The sequence below is a fragment of the Felis catus genome, chromosome C2 (assembly GCF_018350175.1).
Source record: "Felis catus isolate Fca126 chromosome C2, F.catus_Fca126_mat1.0, whole genome shotgun sequence".
Classification (NCBI taxonomy): domain Eukaryota; kingdom Metazoa; phylum Chordata; class Mammalia; order Carnivora; family Felidae; genus Felis; species Felis catus.
The window spans coordinates 67,699,138-67,720,105 of NC_058376.1; the positions used below are offsets into that span (position 1 = coordinate 67,699,138).

The window sequence follows — 20,968 nt, forward strand, 5'->3', positions numbered from 1 at the left end:
AATAATTATGATCTGTTTGTCCTTAGAAAGAAAGTTGTTTTTTTCCTCTTAACAGAATGGTTGAAAAAAATTATCATATCCTCCATTTAGTCCTTCTAAATATTCTATAATTTGACATAAGCATTTAGTTTAGTTCAATAAACATTGGTTGAGCTCCAACTGCATGTCAGGCGTTAAGTTAGCACTACACACTCAGGCCAGCCTTGATACCCAGATCTCCAGTCTGGTGGCCCTTGCAGAAGAGGACGGGTAGGCAAAGGTGTGTGTGTGGGCTCGGGGGGGGGGGGGGGGGGATTGCCAGCTGATCAGAGAAAGCCACTGAGAAGGGAACCTTCAGACTGAGGTTCTCTACCACAGCTTCAGACCCCTGGTTCATCAGATCATGAGTTCCTTCAAGTCAGGATCCTGGTCTGTTCCTCCCTATGCCCCAAGACCCTGTCCAAGAGAGCCCTTTTGTGCTATTTGTCAATGGAGAAACCAAGAGATAAAAGTAGTGAGGAGGCCAAATGGTCTTCTCTTTCTGTAGTCTTAAAAATGAAAATATTCCAAATAAAGTTTCACTCTGCAATTATCATCTAATTTTCACCATCATCTTTTGAGAGGCAGCACAGCATGGTGGTTTAAAGTCTGGGCTTTGGAGTTAGACTGCCTGGGCCTGTGTCCCAGCTCTACAACTTACAAGTGTGTAACCTTGGGCAAGTTATTTAATCTCTCTGTTCTCCAGTTTCTTTATCCATAAGCTGGGATTATTAATATTACCCACTTCATTGATTATTTTTTTATTGACTTACAATTGATACATATTAGTTTCAGATATACAACATAATGATTTGGTATTTGTATATACTGCAGAATGATTACCACAATAAATCTAGTTAACATCCATCACCATACATAGTTACATTTTTTCCTTGTGATGAGAACTAAGATATACTCTCAGCAACTTTCAAATATGCAATACAGTCACCATGCTATACATTACATCCCCATGACTTATTTTATAACTGGAAGTTAGTACATTTTAACCCCCTTCACCCATTTCATCCACCTCATTTTGCCCACTTATTGGTTGTTAAAAGATTTAAATGAGCCAATACACATTGTTCAACCTCATCAACTACAGACAGCATGTCTTACTCGGTGTTAAAACCCCAGAATCCAGCTTGGTGACTGGTACATTGGAAGAGCTGAATGAATGAACAAATCTCAGAACTGTAGACTGCTAAACCAGTCTACTTTCCTAATATTAACTCACGATCCTCAGAACATCCCAAGAGATAAATAAGGGAAATGAACAGGTATCATCATTTCCATTTCTCAAGTGAGGGCACTGAAAGGTGGAATAACTTGCCTGAGAAAACGTGACTATAAATGACAGAGTAGATTAACACTCCGGACTTCATTTATTTCCAGCTCTCTACCCTTCCCACTATCTGGCTGTCTCTTGATCTTATGCAGGTTTCATGGAATTCAAAGGATAACCAACAGCAAAAGTGAACACGCAGAGATAGCTCTTTTAGCCTTCTGAAGAAATGAACTTCTTACTGTAAATATACTCCATCAAATTGTAACTTCAAGTTAAACTTGAAGTTTGGAAAGTTTCTTTTTGGGGGGTGTGGGGAGGAAAACAGAGGATATTTTATGGGAATGAGGAAATTCTTTTTTTTTTTTTTAAGTGTAAAAGTAGCAGAGAATCATGAAGGAAAAATACTGATAGATTTTATTACATAAACATTTAAAAATACTTATCTATAAAAGTCATAACTAAATTAAAAGGAAAATAAACTAAAACAAATTGTACCAATCATGCCAAAAGGTTAAGTTTCGGTATCTTATTTAAAAAAAATTTTTTTTTAATGTTTATTGTTTATTTTTCGGGGAGAGAGAGAGAGAGACAGAGTGCAAGCAGAGGAGGGTTAGAGAGAGAGAGACAGAGACAGAACCCGAAGCAGGCTGTAGGCTCTGAGGTGTCAGTACAGAGCCCAACATGGGGCTCGAACCCAGAAATTGTGAGATCATGACCTGAGCTGAAGTCAGACACTCGACTGACTGAGCCACCCAGGTGCCCCTGAGTTTTGGTATCTTAAAGAGCTCACAGAATTGAATAGGAAGAACACTAAAACTGTGGTTTCAAAAAAGTGGGCAAAGGATTTAACAGTTTTCAAATAAGGAAAAGCACAAGGTTGGCGAACATATAAAAATATTTTAACTTTACCTGAATAAAAGAAATAAGAATTTTTATAATGGTATGCCAGTTTGTTTATCAAGAATACTAAGACTTTAAATATAATGCTGGTGGAGTGGGATGAAATGGCTATCCTTGTAACATTATCTGGAAAACGATTGCCTTAAAATTGTGGCCCTTGATCAAGGATTTCAGTTCTGAGACTCTGTCCTACAGAAGTCATCAGGAATTAAAGATTTATATCTGAAGATGTTCTTCACAGTGTTTATTTATGAAAGTGAAATAGTAGGGGTGCCTCGGTGGCTCAGTCGGTCGAGCGTCCGACTTCAGCTCAGGTCATGATCTCACAGTTCGTGGGTTCAAGCCCTGCATCAGGCTCTGTGCTGACCACTTGCTCAGAGCCTGGAGCCTGCTTCAGACTCTGTGTCTCCTTCTCTCGCTGTCCCTCCCCCGCTCATGCTTTGTCTCACTCTGTTTCTCAAAAATATATAAATGTAAATTAAAAAAAATTTTTTTTTAAAGAACGAAAGTGAAATACTAGAAACAACCTATATGTCCAATAGTAAGGGAGTAGTTAAATAAATTATGGTGGGGGGAAAGCAGCACAGTCTAGCAGCTAAAAGCATGGATTCTGGAGCCTCACCACCTGGGTTCAAATCCTGGCTCTGCCACATATTAGCATGTAACCTTGGAAACCTCACCATGCCTCACTTTTCTCATCTACACAAAGGGGATGACAAGAGTACCTACCACATAGGGTTGTTTTGTGGCTTAAATGAATCAACATCATTCACAATTCCAAAATTTGTAACTTTATTACCAGGAAAATATAATTGAACTGACATAAACTGACACAACCTTATCCCACTTACTGTACCCATATTCTGTGACTATTGTCAATCTTAATCCTTTTCCATGGTTTTACTTTCCATGCAGAATCTCTAAGGTTCTCTTCATAAATTAATAACCTTCATGTACTTGTGAAAAGACTAACTTTGAGGTCAAACCTAACTGGAATCAGGTGTATATACTTGGAGCTAATCTCTTGGCCAAGAAAGTTTTCTGATTCCTCCAGCCCAGGACTTTGAAACTTTAAGGTTGGGGATATTCTTACCATGTAGATTGCTGAGCTCCACACCCGGAAATTCTGACTAAGTAGTTCTGGGGTGGAGTCAAATGTCTGTAATTCTTACAAGCTCCCAAAGTGATGCTGGGGATGCTGATCCATGGACCACACTTTAGGTAGCCCTGCTCTGATCCATTCCTTCATTTTTATCACCCCTTTTATAGTACCTTTCTTATTTGAACATTTTAATCTCTGGAAACCCCAACTTGTTTTTTATGTTATCATTCTCCTATTCTCTCCTTACTACACTGTGCTTCTATTTCCAGAAGTAGTAATATAATAACATTTTATATCACTTTCTAAGCACTTATGATGCTCCAGTAATGGTCAGTGCTTTATCCATATTATTTTTTTCATCCTTCCAACATCCTCATTTTAGAGGTGAGAAAACTGAGGTCCTAGTAAGTGGAAGAACAAGTCCTCTTGGCCCCAAAGCCCAAGCTTTTTCTATTTTACTGTCCTATCCCTTTCACATGGTGGTACACGTCACCAGGTCTCTAGTCAACATGCCTTCTCGGTCCTGCCTCAGCTGCCTAGCTCTTGCCTAGTCTCCAATCTAGAACCCCCTCGTCTCCTCATCACCTATCCAGATCCCATCCAGGCCTTCGATGCCAGGAAGCTTTCCCAGCTACAGCTGCCCACAGCCAACACCCCGCCACATCTTTTGCTTTTACCTGGGGATTTATCATATGTGTTTATGTTTTCATATTAAGGGATTTTTGTCTTCCTAACTGAATTTGGAACTCCTTGAAATCCAGGCCCATCTCATGCATCCCCTGGGACTAGCAATGGTGGGGACTGACTGCTTCCCTTACCCGCCCCCCTTCCTACTCTTCTCCTTTCCTAGCCCCCTATCTCCACCTTGTCCTTTCCTGATTTGGTGAAATCAAGCCACATCAACAAGAAGACAAAAAAAAAAAAAAAAAAGGCCAACCTTAACCCTTCTTAATCTCCCGCCTCCCTCCACTGCAGCTGTGGGTGACTTGCCTTGTTGTTCCACAGTATCATGGGAAGGAACTTTTCTATGAGGCCCTACGTTTGGCAGAGAAGCACTAGCAATGCCCTATAACACTTGGTTCTTCTTGAGGGTTTCCAGGTACCACCCCTCTCCCTCCATATTCACTCAAATTCCATTTCCATTATTTTGCTTCCCAGTTTCACTCTGCATCCTTGTCTTCATTCAAGTATGTCAGGAGTTCTCAACTGCCTATTTCCAATTTATACATCTGTGGAACTATTTCCCCTAATGAAATCTATTAGGGCCAGTATGGTGGGACCCATCCATTTGGTCTGTACACTTTGGTATTTTCTCCCTTCCCTTCTTCCCCTCCTTCCCTCCCTCCTTCCATTCCTGCGTTCCTCCTTCTTTTTGAGGTCATTATTCCTGTTATTGCTTGAATGGTGTTATCAACCCCCATGACAGCTTATACATCTCAGGGTTTAAAATCTTCCTTTTGTAATTTTCATTATCTCCTTGTAAGGTGTCTGCAGAGCAGCTGGGCCTCATAGCCAAAGAGTGAGATTTCCCATGGTGCTTTCATTTCCTCCCTGTCCATTAGTAGGAAAGTACAGGTTGTGTTTGTGTTATAGCCTCATGTAGCTACACTGCTAAAATGACAGCACTAGTACATTATGGTAGATTCAATTAGTTTTCTTTTTTTCAGAAGGTTTTTTTTCTGACCCACATTTGTGAGCCACTTTTGTGGTGGCCCTGATGCTTTCCTTCAGTACCTCCTGTAGTCGGAATTCCTTCTATTTGGTGCCTCATTCCATGTGCTATTCTTGGTAGCTTTCAATGTGAAACCCTAAGAAAAAAATTCTAAGGAATACCATTTACTGTTTCTTTAGTGTTTACAATGTATTGTGCTAAGCATTTTTATACCTTGCTTTGTTTGATCCTATCAAAAACTTTAGTTAGGTATTATCCCAATACAATGGAGAAACTGAGGTTTAGTGAGGTTAAGTGACTTGCCTGAGGTCTCATGGCCAGTAAGTGGAACAGCCTACATTCAAACATTTGTCACATAATTCCAAAGCCCATAGTCAAAATTTAGTTTCTGGGAGCTTTGTTCTATTCTTCAAAAAACGCGATAATTTTGCCAAAAGTTCTCTCATATGCTGCCATGATGGTATAAATGGAAACACCCTTATTGAAGGCAATTTGGCGACACATATTATAATCTTTTTGAATGTTCTTACCCTTTTAATCTAGAAATTCCCATGACTGAATTTATGCTAAGGAAATAATCATTAATGTGTGCAAAGATTTAACCCTAAGGGAGTTCAAGGAGGCAATATTCATAATATGAAAAATTGAAATAGGTTCCATGTCCAACAGAGGAAAATAAATATGATACACAGAGGTAATGAAGTACCAAGTAGTCATTAAGAATTATTTGGAAAAAGAATATTCAGTGGCATAGAAATGTGTGCAGGATATAGTAACTACTATAGGATTTCAGATTACACCCATTTTTGTAAAAACAGATACTACAAAATAGATTCAAAGAGAAATGATACAGAGCAAGAGACACAGATATGTAGTATACATCAAAAATGCAAGAGTTGTGAGATTAAGGGGATAGAACTAAGATTTTTTACTTTCTTTTATTGTTTTTATTGTGCACCTTTCAAATTGACATTGAAGCTTTTTAAAACTTATTTTTCTTCTTTAATTGGAAAAATGTCTGTGTGTTGTTTGAAGACATAGAATCTTTGGCACTCCATCTTGGGCATTCCCTCTGTTAATGTTTTTATGCTAAAGACTTCTTGGATTGTTCTTTTTGCCCACCCACCTGTGGGGCTAAGCTGGGGAGCTGATCATATGTGTTGGAAATGTCTGCATGAAACTAAGTTCTTGTCTGGTATTTTGTGCCCTGTGGTTCAGGTAGCAAATTCAGAGCTTATTTGATCCAAATCCTTTTCCTGGTCTAAACTAACTAAACATCCTCTCTTCCCTCTGCTACCTGGTTGTGTGAACCCTGACAGCCCTCATTTTTCCTCTAGAGCAGTAGCCACTTTTCCTTAACTTCACTCACACTGTGAAGAAAATTTCACACTTTTTTTAAATTATAAGATCTATGAATGCTGTTCATATTTACCAGTGCTCCTTTTTATATTCATTATTTCCTCCACAAACAACCATTTCTACTGACATTTGAGTTCCATCTTCTTGGTTTCTTTAATGCAGGCTTTCGTTAGTTTTTTTCTCTGACTCAGTGCACTTTGGTTTCTTGACCTGATCACCTTCCAACTGCCTCCTGCAGCTGACTCACATCCATCTCCTCCAACTCACCACATTGCCTCCCCTTCTTTCAGGTCTCAAGGTGTCTTTGGAAAGTGCCTCCCATTCTTCCTTCAGCTTTTCCTTCTGCTCTCATCACTTTGATCATCTCTCTGCTGGCTTCCTTCATTGACCCCTTTTAAGTCCCCATTTCTGCTTCTAGAGAGTCCACCTGTCTGTCTTTCATCTATTTATACTTTCCATTCAGCTGGTAATCCTTAGTCTAATCATTTCAGCCTTTGATTTGGACCTTCTCTGAAGTGGTTTTTTTTTTTTTTTTCAGATATTTTAAAAACAAGTTCCACCACTCAGGCTCCCTGAGGGGGGTGTGGAGCTTTCTAATTCATGCTTTTTCTTTAGAGCATAACCAATTGTAGAAGGAATAGTTTAACCTTAGAAAATAACTTACTAAAACAAAATATCAGTTAGCACTCCTTGTATTTAAAAAATGTATATATTGGGGCGCCTGGGTGGCGCAGTCGGTTAAGCGTCCGACTTCAGCCAGGTCACGATCTCGCGGTCCGTGAGTTCAAGCCCCGTGTCAGGCTCTGGGCTGATGGCTCAGAGCCTGGAGCCTGTTTCCGATTCTGTGTCTCCCTCTCTCTCTGCCCCTCACCCGTTCATGCTCTGTCTCTCTCTGTCCCAAAAATAAAAAAAAATAAAACGTTGAAAAAAAAATTTTTTTTTAATAAAAAATGTATATATTGTTTTTTTTTTTTAAAAGCAAGTGATCTTTGAAAAGAGAAAATTATCCTTGACCAAAAACAAACACAAAAAAGCTCATGACACAGTATTTCCATCTCTAATAATAATAATAATAATAATAATAATAATGTAACTGAACAAGTGTTAAAGAAGTACTTGAAAATATGTTAATTGAAATATTGGTTGTAATAGCAAAAAGAAACTAAGAAATATCTTAAATACCCAGCAGTAAATGCTCGGTTATGTAAGTTTGATATACCACTGATCACTATGAAGTCATTAAATATGACTATTACATATATATGGAAAGAAATACATATTGTTTAATGAAAAAAACTGGGTTGCAGACCAGAATTTATGACATTCTGGTCATAAAAAAAATACATTAAAAAAATTTTTTTTTCTGTAAAATTATACATGTATGTGTATATATAGTCATCAAAAGATCTCTCGGTGATGGACTTCGGGGTGATTTTTAATTTTCTGTTTCTTTTGATTTCTTCTTTATACTTTGTACATTGCTAGCATATTTTACAGGTAGCAATTCTTGTTTTTAAACCAAAAAACACTTATTTTCTTTTCCTAGTAAATTACATAACTAACTTCAATTTTTGATTCTTCATTTTATATTTTCCTAACATTTTACAATGAAAATATCAAACATTGCTTGACTTATTATGAAATATTCATACTAGAGATATGTAATGTATATATATTATATGAATATTAAAGAATAATAATAAAATGGATACTTGCATGCCCATAATCAGCTTAAGAATATTAATTCTTTGGAACCCCTCTGTGCCTCTAATCAAGCCCATCCTGTTCCTTTCTCCAAAGAGATGAACTACTGCCAAATTTGTATTTCACATTCCTTTACTTTATAGTTTTATGAAATATATGTATGTTCGGTTCATTATGCTACAACTTGTGTTACTTTAATACAATGAGTAAGGGAATTGTGTCAATATACACAAAAGTTACATTGTTGATATAACGTTTTTCTCCACACATAAATGTTCTGTACTACTAAGGAGCAGTAGCTAACTGCAAAGTATACTAACACAGCTGAAGGCATCAAACTGTGAATTTCTGTACACAAAACCTACCCATCCCAAGTTCTTCTCTTGACTTCTTTTAGACTTATACCCTATCTGGGAAGTGCTTATACCTAAATAGGAAGTGCTTGTTACACAGTTCTTCCTGATTTTCAGGCTTAGGATCTTTGCCAGAAAGCAGCTTCCTCAACCTTCCTTAAGCCTTCTTCTAAAAAGCTATCTTCCTTTTTTCTATAAGATAAATTCTAATGTTTTCAGACATACTTACTTATTAAGAATGTAATATGTCTTGTAATTATACTAATGTTTTTATTAGGATTTGTATTGGTTTTATTAATATTCTGTTTACAAAGTTATCTAGAATTTTTTCCATAAGGAAAACAGTCCATAATTTCTGTTACTATTAATGCATGGTTTTGAAGAATGAGAGTGATTTTTTTAAATGCCTATATTATATCAAAAACATCTGTATCCCTAAACAATAGTTTAATTTGCATTGTTTTGAATTTTGTATTTGTACAAATGGAATCATGCTGTTTGCATTCTTCAATGTGCATTTTTAAAAATATTGTATTTGTTAAATAATCCATGTTAATGACTATAGCTCTGGTTCCATTTTCACTGCTGTACAGAATTTCACTCTGAGTGTGCCAAAGCTTATCTATTCTCCTGTAGATCAGCAATTGGTATTTGAAATTTTCTGATGTTATTTTTTAAATGTTATAAACAGTTTTGTACATGATTCCTTGGCACATATACAAGACTCTCTAGAGCATTCTACCTAGGGATAAAAGTGCTAGGCTCAGAGTATGCACATCTTCATGTTTACTAGGTAATGTGACATGAATCTCCAAAGTGATTTTACCAATTGAAACTTCCATCATTAGTGTATGACAGTTCTCCTTTATCCACATCCTTGCCAATAATTGAGTTGTTGCCAAATTGTTGTTTTAACTTGATTACCAATGTATATGTGCTTCTTTGTCTATTCATATTTCTCTGAAATGCCTGTTCATGTCTTTTACCCATTGCTTTGACATTGGGAGGTTTCTATTTTTTCTTTCAATAGGAATGCTGTATATTCTGGATACTACTCCTTTTTCAGTTACATTGCTACAACTATCCCCTTCCTGTTTGCAGCCTGTCTTTTCCCTTTTAGGATCTTTTTTTTTTTTTTTTTTTGATCTTTTCATTAACAGTTCTTAGTTTAATGTAATTGAATTTGTCACCTTTTATTATTTGTGCTTTTTAAAACTTTTTCTAGAAATCTTTCCATACTTGGGGTTATAAGACATTTTATATTTTCTTCTAAATTTTTTTGTGTGAACCATAAACTTTGATTAATGGAAAATAGAATGCCTTGCTAATGGAAATCTTGTCTTAAAAATGGCAGAGAAGAATACATTTATTTTTTTAAAGTAAATTCACATTGTATTGGGCTGCAACATGATGGCAAGATTTGCTTTTGTTTCAAAAGATTCCCTAAGTTCAAGGTAACTCTGTTGAGATTCAACAGTACATCTGCCGACCTGGAAACTGGGAGTGAGTGGAGTTTAGTAGCGGCAGGTGAAGTGGGGGTACGGGTAGGGGTGGGGGTAGAGGTGGGGGTGTGGGACTCTGCTGCCCCCGGTCCTTTGCCTGTCACCTTTAAATCTTCAAACCATTGCAGTTGATTTTTGTGCATGATCTGAGTAGAGATCCAAATTCACTTTCCCCACATGGTTAACCAGCTGTCTCAAAACTGTTGAGGCAAAGTCCACTCTTTCTCCCACCAATACAACACCATGTCAATTATCAAGGTTCTGTGTATTCATGGGTCTCTTTCTGTGTTCTCTGCTCTTTACTATTTGTCTTCCCTGCCATTATCAACTATCTCAGTTATTCCAGCATAATATTGTTTTGGCAGCTGATAGGGTAAGCCTCCCTTCCATTTTCTTCTTCTTCAGAAATATTGAATATTCTAGGCCTTTGTTCATCCACATAAGTTATAGAAGCAGTTTGTCAAGGTGTGTGCATACAACACACACACACACACACACACACCCTATGGCAAGTGTATACATACACATATCTGTTGAGATTTTTATTAGAATTGTAGTGTTTCTATAGATCAATTTGGGAAGAATAGACATGATAATAATATGGAGTCTTCTGTGAACAGAGATATCAATTTATTTAGATTGTCTTCAGTGTCTTTCAGTAATGTGAAGTTCTCTCCAAAAAGAAATCTTATACATATTTAGTTCATTCTCTTCTTGAGAAACTTACTTTTTTCTACTATAAATAGTATCTATTTACAAAGTATATATTTCTGTTATTGATGATTAATAGAAATGCAATTGACTTTTACCTACTACATATCTGGAAACTTTGGTAAATTCTCTTATTAATTCTAATTATTTTTGTGTAGATTCTAAAATTATCTTGTCTATAATTAATGACAATTTTATCTTTCTTTTCGAAACCTTATACTTTTGATACCTTCCTATCACTAAATTGTCTAAAACCTCTGGGAAAATGTGAAAGAGAAATGATGATGGGGCATTCTTGTCTTGTTCCTGATTTTGAAAGGAGGGCTTTTAACATTTCATCATTACATATAGTGTTTGGCATCTCTAGTGACTGAGCTGCCTTATATTTTGGAGCACACTTTTCTCATGCTTGATTGGAAAGAGCTCAACTCAAGTTTAGCCTTGGAGCAAGAGGCAAAATCATATGGCCTTAGATCTAGATTACTTAGGCTAGTGTAGTAGAGAAGAAGGATTTTCCATTGGCCCACTAGAATTTGACACTGGGGTTTGGGGCCAGAGCCCCAGCTAATATTCTCTGTAGATACATTTTCCTCCAAAACCTTGAAGTCAGGATTTGAGTAGTTTTGAGTCCCAGCCAAAACCACCTTCTAATGCAGTGAGTGGGTATCAGAATCACACATTGGTGGGCCCTAACCCAGAGTTTATGACTCAGAGTCCCTGGGGTAGGGACTGATAATTTGCATTTCTTTTTTTTTAACTTTTTAAAATGTTTTGTTTATTTTTGAGAGAGAGACAGAGTGCAAGCAGGGAGGGGCAGAGAGAGAGGGAGACACAGAATCTGAAGTAGGCTCTAGACTCTGAGCTGTCAGCACAGAGCCCAATGCAGGGCTTGAACTCATGAACTATGAGATCATGACCTGAGCTGAAGTCAGACACTCAACTGACTGAGCCACCCAGGCACCCTGAGAATTTGCATTTCTAAGAAGTTCCCAGGTGATGCTGATACTGCTGGTCCCAGAACCACACTTTGAAAACTAGTCTTCTTTTTGGTCTCCACCACGGAAACAATATGATGAAGGGGATGTCATCATTTGAAAAGCATTGCAATAAGATGCACGCATTGTGCTGCTGCTGTGGCTCTAAGTCCTACCACCTTCAGAAATTGACCTGTGGCAAATGTGTCTATCTTGCCAAGCAGAAGAGAAAGTATAACTGGAGTGGCAAAGCTAAAAGACGAAATACCACTGGGACTGGTCAAAAGAGGCACCCAAAAATTGTGTGCCGCAGATTCAGACATGGATTCTGTGAAGGAACACACCTAAACCCAAGAGGGTGGCTGTTGCAGCATCCAGTTCATCTGAAGGATTCAATGATTAGTCACAAGATAAATGTTCTGGTTTTAAAAAAAGAAAAGAAAAGAAAAGAAAAGAAAAGAAAAGAAAAGAAAAGAAAAGAAAGAGAAAAGAAAAAAGAGAAACACTGCCCTAACCGTCTCCTTAAAGCATCCCAACAGTGACAATCCAGAGACAAGGAAACAAAATTATTAAAGTGCCTGAGGGGTGCCTGGGTGGCTCAGTTGGTTGAGCATCTATCTGACTTCAGCTCAGGACATGATCTCACGGTTCATGAGTTCAAGCCCTGTGTCAGGCTCTGTGCTGATAGCTCAGAGCCTGGAGCCTGCTTCAGATTCTGTGTCTCCCTCTCTCTCTCCCCTGCCCCACTCATTCTCTCTCTCTCAAAATAAATAAATAAATATAAAAAAAAAAAGTGCCTGAGAAGGAAGGAGGGAGACTGCAACCATGAGTACCATCCCTGGAGGATGACAGATGGCCACTCCAAACATGGGAGAAATGAAAGAGGGAAACACAGGAGGAAATGGGAGATTTGGGACAGAACATGAAAGGAACTCATGGGAAAGTATGAAGGGAGTCCACAAACAAGCAAATAAATCAGGTGGGGCTGATTATTCAATCTGCATCCAACAAAGGACATGGAGGGGAAAGATGACAGTGAGACCTGCATAGCTTTTAGGAGGGGGCAGTGGCAGGGTGGCCATTTAAGTGACAATTCCTTGCTAAGATCTGTTCCCCACAGAGATGGGCCTCTGCCAAGTAAGACAGTAAGTGCTGGGTAAATCAGAAGCCCAAGCCCCAGGAAGTAACAAACTTAATGCAAGTTTCCTATTAAGCAGATAAACTGGGTTTATTCTTAAAGTAGATAAGAAAAGGGAAGGTACTGCAAGAGTACAAGCCTTAAAGTCATGTTCATCTTTGCAGGAGCTGCAGTCCCTGCCAGACACTTTTACATGGGCTCAGGGCCAGTGAAGTGGCAGGGGTGGAACATGGAGAATCACGTTAAAGAAGAAGTCGAATCCATTGCCCTAATGGAGGGAAAGCAATACCAGAGGTGCCAGGGAGAACCAAAGACTAACTCTGCACATAGTAATGAGATCAGAGGATGCTTCTGATACTGGGTTTTTACTCATCTATGGTGTAAATCGGCAACTGCTAAAAAATAAGAAGAGGGTAAGGTCTCCATTCCCCTCTCATGCCTGCTGCCTGCCAACTTCCTGTCAAGGGCTAGCTGGCTGTCTGGGACATCGTGTCTTAATGCTGTCTCTAGCTTTGATAGTTAGTGTATAATACAGCCGAGCTGGAAGGAACCATAGAGGTGGTCCTCACCTGTTGGGCCTATACAGCAAGAGTGATTAGCCAGAAGTCAACCTAGGTAACAGCATTCATTTATTTTATTTTACGTGTTTGTCATTAGGACTGTTTGATTCAATTTACTGACACATTAAAACATATAAATCAGTATCCCTATATTTACCCTATAAAATCTGAAAAGCCTTGGATATATGTAGCATGTTGCCTCTAGGTAAACTCAAGTAGCTTCATATGTGTATGTGTACAGAAAACATGGAGAATTATACCCCTATGAAGGGTTTTGATTCCAAATTAGCTACAAACAGTTTTTAAGCAAATTGCTTCATTATTCTGTGATTCACTACTCTCGTGAGGCTAGAAGTAAAAGTACTTTAAGTTCCAAAAAAGAAAGGTACAGTATAAATTCAATATAGTTCTTAGAATTGTAGATTCTTCCAGTGGGACATGCAAATCACCCGTCCACACTCACCTACGGCCCTCCACTTCCCTCACACCTGGTCATCCAGCCTCTTTCTGAATACTTTTACACCCTCACTTTGGGAGGCCTGTATTTCCATTGTTGCATAGTCTTAATTGTTGTAACAGGAAACTTTTCTCATGCTTTTGAAAACCTAGTACGTTGCTGTACAGTTTTGATAGGAAATTCTTTTTTACATCACGTTAAAATCTGGCTCCCTTGAATTTCTGCCTGTCTGTCCAGTCCTATTCTTGGTCCCACTGAGAAAAAAACCTAAGACCTCTTTCAGCATCCTGAGGACTCCAATCATGTCCCAACTAAGAGTTCTTTTCTCCTGACAAACTATCACAGTTCATTCCCACAAATGTTTCCTCCTCATGGCTTCATTTTCAAGCTTTCATTGTCCTGTCTGCCTTCTCTAGACATGAACTAGCTTATCTGGATCCCTTTCTTTAAGATTGAAATATATATACCTGGACATCATATGACATAAGAAGTCTAGGCCAAGGATGGGTATGATAGTGTTCTTGGTCCTCCTGGTCCTTGTTAACAAACCACTGCTTTAGTAGTCACCTGACCCTGGGGCCCATATATTGCCTATAGGCATTAGAGACACCTTTCTACCTTTTTCTTACTATTTGGGTATAGTTGTTAAGCCAGTATCAAAAACACCTATCTAAATTACTCAAATCAACATTCATTTTTATGTTCCAATTTGACAACCATAGCAAAGAGAGGTCAAAGATAATTTAAGACGACTTGCACAAGCTGGTTCTTGACTATTTCAGCTGTGGTTTCTAAGAGGTACAAGCCCCCCACGTGAAGATATCTTTCTATTTTCTCCCATGTGCTTGTTCCACTTGACCAAATTCTGCCAATTATCCTGGACCTATATCAGTGCACTGTCTACCCACATTTAGCTCCTCAACACTTGACCCTGTGTTATCCTCTCTTTTTGAAAACTCCAAGGTGACCTTTGGAAGTACTTGCATTTTTGTTGTTGTTTTATACTATTTCCTTATCCCTTTGTCCTTCTGATCTTTCATTTGCCAGATTCTTTAATTTGCTCTTTTAGCAAATGACTTTATGACTCTGCTGTCTTTTTTCTACCTACAGTATCTACTTGAAGATTCTTTAGAGAATCTTTAATGGAGAATATCCATTTTGCTCATTAAAGTCTGCAATTTGTGCTGGCCTCTGGAAAAAAAAAAAAGCTTTCTTTCCTCAGAACATCTATTGTAGCTTTATGGTATCTTAAAAGGGGGTATGGACAGGCAGTTTCAGAGCTGGAAGAGAACCAAGTTCTCCAGTCTATCACTTGGATGACTCAGACAAGAGGATGCAGACACAACCTTACTGTTCTTAGTTCAAAATGTTAAAAAATCCCAAGGAGAGAGTGGACTGGGTAGGAGGGATGGGAATGGACCCAGAACATCAAGATCATCTTATGACATAGGCAGAACACATTGAAGTCCCAACTCTAGCTCTACAGAGAAAGATATACTACTATTCAGGTAAATTCAGTTGTCATTCACTTTGTACTTAGATTGTACAGGAATGCTTTACAGTCTAGATTCTAATGGTGAGACATTAGCCAAATAAAATCTCTCTTGGCTGCTAAGGACTTCTTGGAATGAAAGTAACAAGGAAAAGTCCATGTTCCCTAACTGGACACGTGGCAATGGGGCAGTGAGACCAATTCCTTGTTTGAAAGCACCCATAGCACAGTATTTTTTTCATTGACTGGATTAAGGGTCACAACAAAAGCCCATGATAAATTACTTGCTTTTCTTTAGAGTCATTTATTAACCTCAAGAGTGTGGAATGCATCACCAAGAGACTAATTTGTGCCACTGGAAGGACATTAACCAGAGTTTTCTGGACCACTAAGGGGGAGGGTAGAAGAAAGGAAGCAGTAGTTTTATCATTGCCTTGGCTATTCTCCAAAATATGGCTGCCTCACTACTCGGAATAACAGATGGAAAGAGAGTCTTTGCCCACACATATGAGAAAGCTGAGCCATGCCATGATTGTGGCCTTCTGCCTCCAGGAGTGAACCAAGGGCACAACTGTACAGGTGGGCTATGGATGAGGCATAAAATGACTTACTAATTTATTTTAAATCAACACACCGGTGTGTGCACAGCCAAATGAGTGTTGTCTCCTTTTAAGTAAAGCACCTTGAAAGGCTTTCCGTATATTGGATGACACTTCTGTTGCTCAAAAGATCAAAAGATTGTTGGGGGGTTCAGTGCAGGAAAACACATGCCCACACAAGTGACAATCATTGATATCTACAAGTCAAAATTACTTACTGTTAATATTCTGCAATATTTGCTTCCAATATTTTTCTGTAAGAAATCTGTTCCTATTGTTTCTCATTAAAGCAAAATATGGCTGGGAGGCCTGGGTGGCTCAGTCATTTGAGCATCTGACTCTTGATTTTGGCTTAGGTCATGATCTCACAGTTCGTGAGTTCAAGCCTGGCATCAGGCTTATGTTGACAGTGCAAAGCCTGCTTGGCATTCTCTGTCTCCCTCTCTCACTCTGCCCCTCCCCCACTCATGTACATATGCTGTCTCTCTCTTTCTCTCAAAAACAAATAAATAAACATTAAAAATAAATAAATGTTAAAGCAAAACACAGTTTATTATAGAGATTTCAAGTAAGGCAGAAAAGAACAAAAATTAAAAGGCTTTTAAGCAGCTAAAAGTCCATCATTAATATTTGGTGGATAATCCAGCCATTTCTCTATATATCCCATTCTTTTGAATATCATCAGTTTTGACAAAGTGTCCACCTTTGAGGAAGGATTTGACTTTTGGAAATAGGTCAAAGTTGCTAAGAGCCAGCTAAGTCTGGCAAATAAGGTAATGATTAAGCTGAGTGACAAGAGTTTGGTGCCAAGTCAGGTGTAATTGGTTTTCTTGGACAGCTCAGAAATTGGCTCTATGAGAGGCACCCATGTCAGATGTGCTCTGAACTCCAACAAGAGCTGCCCTCGAGGGGCTGTCTCTGAAGGATGTGTGCATGGGATGGCAGAAGCCTTGGGAACCATAACCTCCGGAACTAAGCCAGGACTGTGTCCCTTGAGAGCTGTGGGCCTCCATCAGGTCCTTACCCTTGAGGAGCCTCTGTTTGCTCATCTTAATGGGATGTTCATAATGTCTACTTTTCATGAGCTGTTATGAGAATCAAACTAGGTCACTGACACGAAAGCACTTTTGTAAACTGTCAAGCCCTATACAAATGTAAGGCACTGTTATTTAAGTATGTTTGTCAAATTAATCTTGTTTCTTGATGGGCACACCTCCTACGTCACTCTATGGACAGCCACATCATCAAAGCATAAGTGGATAGAACTACTCTCTCCCTTTCTAGTTTCCTTGGGCTGCAGGTTTATCCCTTCAAGGATGCCTTGCCCTTGACCTCATGATCATTTTACCAGATTTTTCCAATACCGGAGTGTGGGCAAGGGAATGGGTGGGGCATAGTTTGAATCACCACCACTGGCATTTCTCCCTTTCAGTAGCCTAGGGGAAGGCGGTATTGATGATCTCAGTCTGGGGTGTCTGTTTTGGAATTTTAAAAGGATCTGGTCAATTTAATATTTACCTAAAAGGTTTTTTTTGACATTGTCTTTCAGAAAATAAGGGAATCTAAGAACAGTTAGGAGTTCCCATGATGCATTAAAAAGGGCTAGAAAAATTAGAAACTATAGTTACCTCATCTACGAAAATGGCAATAATAACTGTATCATCCTAATAGGTGGTTGGGAGGACTAACTTTCAGGCACTAGTACAGTCTGGCACATAAAAAGTGCTCAATAAATGTTAACTAGTATTTTTGATGTTCTTATTAATACAAAAATTGAAATGTATAGACTCCGTAAATTATAAAGATGTCAGTGTATATACTATCAGCAACTTTTGGCAGATGAAAGAGTGCCTCATCAATAATGAGCTAATGTTACTCATATATAATTTATAGATTTAATTTCACCATTTGGAATTTTGTTTTTTAATTTATATTCATTCATTCAACATATATTTATGTATTTACTACATATAAGGCATTATGCCATCCACTGGAGATATAACAGTGAACCAAACAGACATAACCCTTATCCCCATAGAGCTTACTATGAAGGCAACAAGCCATAAACAAATAATTTAACAAATAGGAAATAAGTGTCCTATTAGAACTTGTTTTAAGTGCAGGGGCGCCTGGGTGGCTCAGTCGGTTGAGCGTCCGACTTCAGCTCAGGTCACGATCTCACAGTCCGTGAGTTCGAGCCCCGCGTCGGGCTCTGGGCTGATGGCTCGGAGCCTGGAGCCTGTTTCCGATTCTGTGTCTCCCTCTCTCTCTGCCCCTCCCCCGTTCATGCTCTGTCTCTCTCTGTCTCAAAAATAAATAAAACGTTAAAAAAAAATTAAAAAAAAAAAGAACTTGTTTTAAGTGCAATGATGGGAAAGTATAATTCTATGTAGCCGAGTGGACCCAATCTTGTGTGGATGAAAGGAGGGTTCAGGGAGTTTTCTTAAGTACATGACGTGTGAGCTGAGATCCAAATAATGAACAGGACTTGTGTAGCAAAGAATGGGGAGGAGCAGATTCGCAGTGGATAAACAGATGCAAAGGTCTTGCGGCTGGAAGAAACAGAGCATGGTCACATCTGGAATAATGAGAATAAAGGTTGTAGAGAAGAAAATGAGGTTGGGAGCTCAGGGCCTTGCAGACCACCATAAGAACTGTGGTCTTGACCTTCACAGCAAAGGAAGCCAATGAAGTGATTTAAGCAAGAACATGAAATGACTAAATTTCTGTATTCAAAGATCACTCCCACTGCAAGGAGAAGAATGGATTGGAGGAGAGCCCAACTGAATGCAGGGGTGCAACGTGAGAAGCCATTACAGCAGGCCACGTGAGGGTTGATGGCAGCTTCACCTAGGGTGGTAGTGGTGGAGCTGGAAAGAAGTGGAAAAAATCAAGAGTTAATTAAGAGCAAAACCTACAGCATCTCATGATGAACTGGATGTAGAAGGTAGGAAAGGAGCGGGGGTATAAATAACCTACTCATTCATTCATCATAAATATGTACTGAGCCCCTACAAAATTTTAGACACTATGCTAATTCCTGAGGATTCAGCTGTGAACAAGAGAGACAGGTCCTTACCTTCAAGGAGTTAGAATCTAGATTTGGAGCTAGAGAGTCGATAATAAGCAAACAGATAAACAATCACATGTTTGCATTTGCAAATTACAATTACATGTTTCAGAGTGGGTGATTATAGATACAAGTGCTGTGAAGAAAAAACAGACGGGGATACCAGCCAAATGGGGTGAGGGCAACTTCTGACAGAGTAGTCAGGAAAGACTTACCTATGGAAGTGACATTTAAGGTCAGATCAGAGGATGAGAAGGAGGCAGCCAGGAGAAAAGCATTCCAGGTAGAGGTGACACCAAGGCCAAAGAGCTTGCTGTGTTGCAGGAACAGGTAAGAAATTAGGGTGATTAAAAATAATAAACAAAGGGAGAGTCATACAAAATGGGGATGAAGAAGCAGATCACTTTTGGTGTTTAAAAGATTAACTGCTATATGAAAAATGGGGGGAAACTGATTATTTTAGAGTAAGAGTGAAAACAGGGAGACCAGATAGGAGACTGTCATTCAGGTATAGAAAATGATGGCTTGGGGTGGGGGCATCTGGGTGGCTCAGTTTGTTAAGGGTCCAACTCTTGATTTCAGCTCAGGTCATGATCTCACAGTTGGGGGATCAAACCCCACATTGGGCTCTGTGCTGACAGTGTGGAGCCTGCCTGGGATGATCTCTCTCCTTCTGTCTCTGCCCCTCCACCCCTCAAAATAAATAAACTTAGAAAAAAAAGAAAATGATGGCTTGGACTGGGGGTGTGAACCAAGGAGAAGTAGACAGATATGAGGTGGACAGATGCATTTTATAGATAAATCCAACTAGCTTCATTTAAGATTCAAATGGCCCCAAAAGCAGTGAGGGCTTGATTCAGCTGCAGAATGATGTAACCCACCTATAGAAACAGGATCTTCAGTTCATCTCCTGAGTCCATACAAGCATAAGGCTGCAGTTGTCCAAGCTCCAGAAGAGCAGGTTGTTGGCATTAGGGACAGCCACCATGGATCAGGGATCAGAGACCAAAACTGACACCAGGGTAACTGGGATCAGGGATCACCAAGACTAAGGTCACCGAAGTCACAGCAGACCAAAATGAAGGGGGAATCTGTTGAGCTAGGTCTGTACAAGCGGTGCCTTCCTGGAGCCAAAAGTGGGAACGAGTTCAAACCCTGGGTTAGGGTTGGGCCAACCATGAAGGTTAGAGTGACAAAGACACCAGTCAAAAGTTAGAGGGATGAAGATGTACCACCTATCACACCAGTTTGATGACGCATTTAGTGGATAATTCAGACATCTGAGATCTACTGTAGAATACCAAATACTACAGTTTCCATGTTGTTTAGCTTCTTGTGATTTAGACAAGAGGAGTTCCTGCCTTACAGACTTGGTTTGATCTAGAGTGTGAGGCTTTGGGCAGCCTCACTAGAAACATACTTGCCTTCCTATTCCCATTCTCTGTTTCTCTGCCATGTCAACAACATTATGCACATGAAGTAAAATATTCAGAATTCTGTGACAAGTGTCATCCCAGTGCTGCCATACTGCTATATCTGCATGTACATATGCATATATGCATATGTAACAGCTGGGGCAGCTGAGTAATAGCAACGTCAAGATGCGTTAACCTTCAGGGCAATAAGCGTCTCCATGCTTGCTCTCAAGTTAAAGAATAAGCAAAACTAATCTAGAGTGATAGAATCAAATTTGGGGGTATAATTCTGAGAAGGCATGAAGGAGTCTTCTGGTGTGCTGGGAGTGTTCTATGTCTTGATCTGGATGGTGTTTGTATGGATGTTGTGCATTTGTAAGAATTCATCAGGTTGTAGTTTCATGATTTGTGAACTTTATTATATGTAAGTTATGCCTCAACAAAAATGTTTTTATTAAAAAGAGAAATAGGAGAGATACCTGATCCCGAGGCAAACAAGACAAAAGAAGGATAGTCCATTCTGGTATCAATCACAGGGAGCAGCAATGCACCTCCTCCCAGAGCTTGTTTGCATCTGACTACTCCTTCTTGCTCTGCTTCCAGTCTCAATCCCCAGCCAATGCTAATGCTACCAAGCAACATGTAGAAAGTTTG

At 39.1% G+C, this 20,968-nt stretch overlaps 2 protein-coding genes and 1 pseudogene across 7 annotated transcripts in view; 2 read left to right on the forward strand and 1 right to left on the reverse strand.

The window, feature by feature from the left end:
- Positions 1 to 20,968, reverse strand: part of ILDR1 (immunoglobulin like domain containing receptor 1) — a 294,614-nt gene that overhangs the window by 167,935 nt on the left and 105,711 nt on the right. The window lies entirely within an intron of this gene.
- The window catches only part of CASR (calcium sensing receptor), a 79,563-nt gene that overhangs the window by 7,527 nt on the left and 51,068 nt on the right, over positions 1 to 20,968 (forward strand). Inside the window, exon 1 of one of the 4 annotated variants that reach the window (XM_045036316.1) lies at positions 18,170 to 18,776. The exons of the other annotated variants lie outside the window; for them this stretch is intronic. The gene's annotated coding sequence lies outside the window, so the exon portion shown is untranslated. Of the gene's footprint in view, positions 1 to 18,169; positions 18,777 to 20,968 lie in introns of those variants that run through there. 4 annotated transcript variants of the gene reach the window in all.
- Positions 11,566 to 12,062, forward strand: LOC101090382 (annotated as a pseudogene).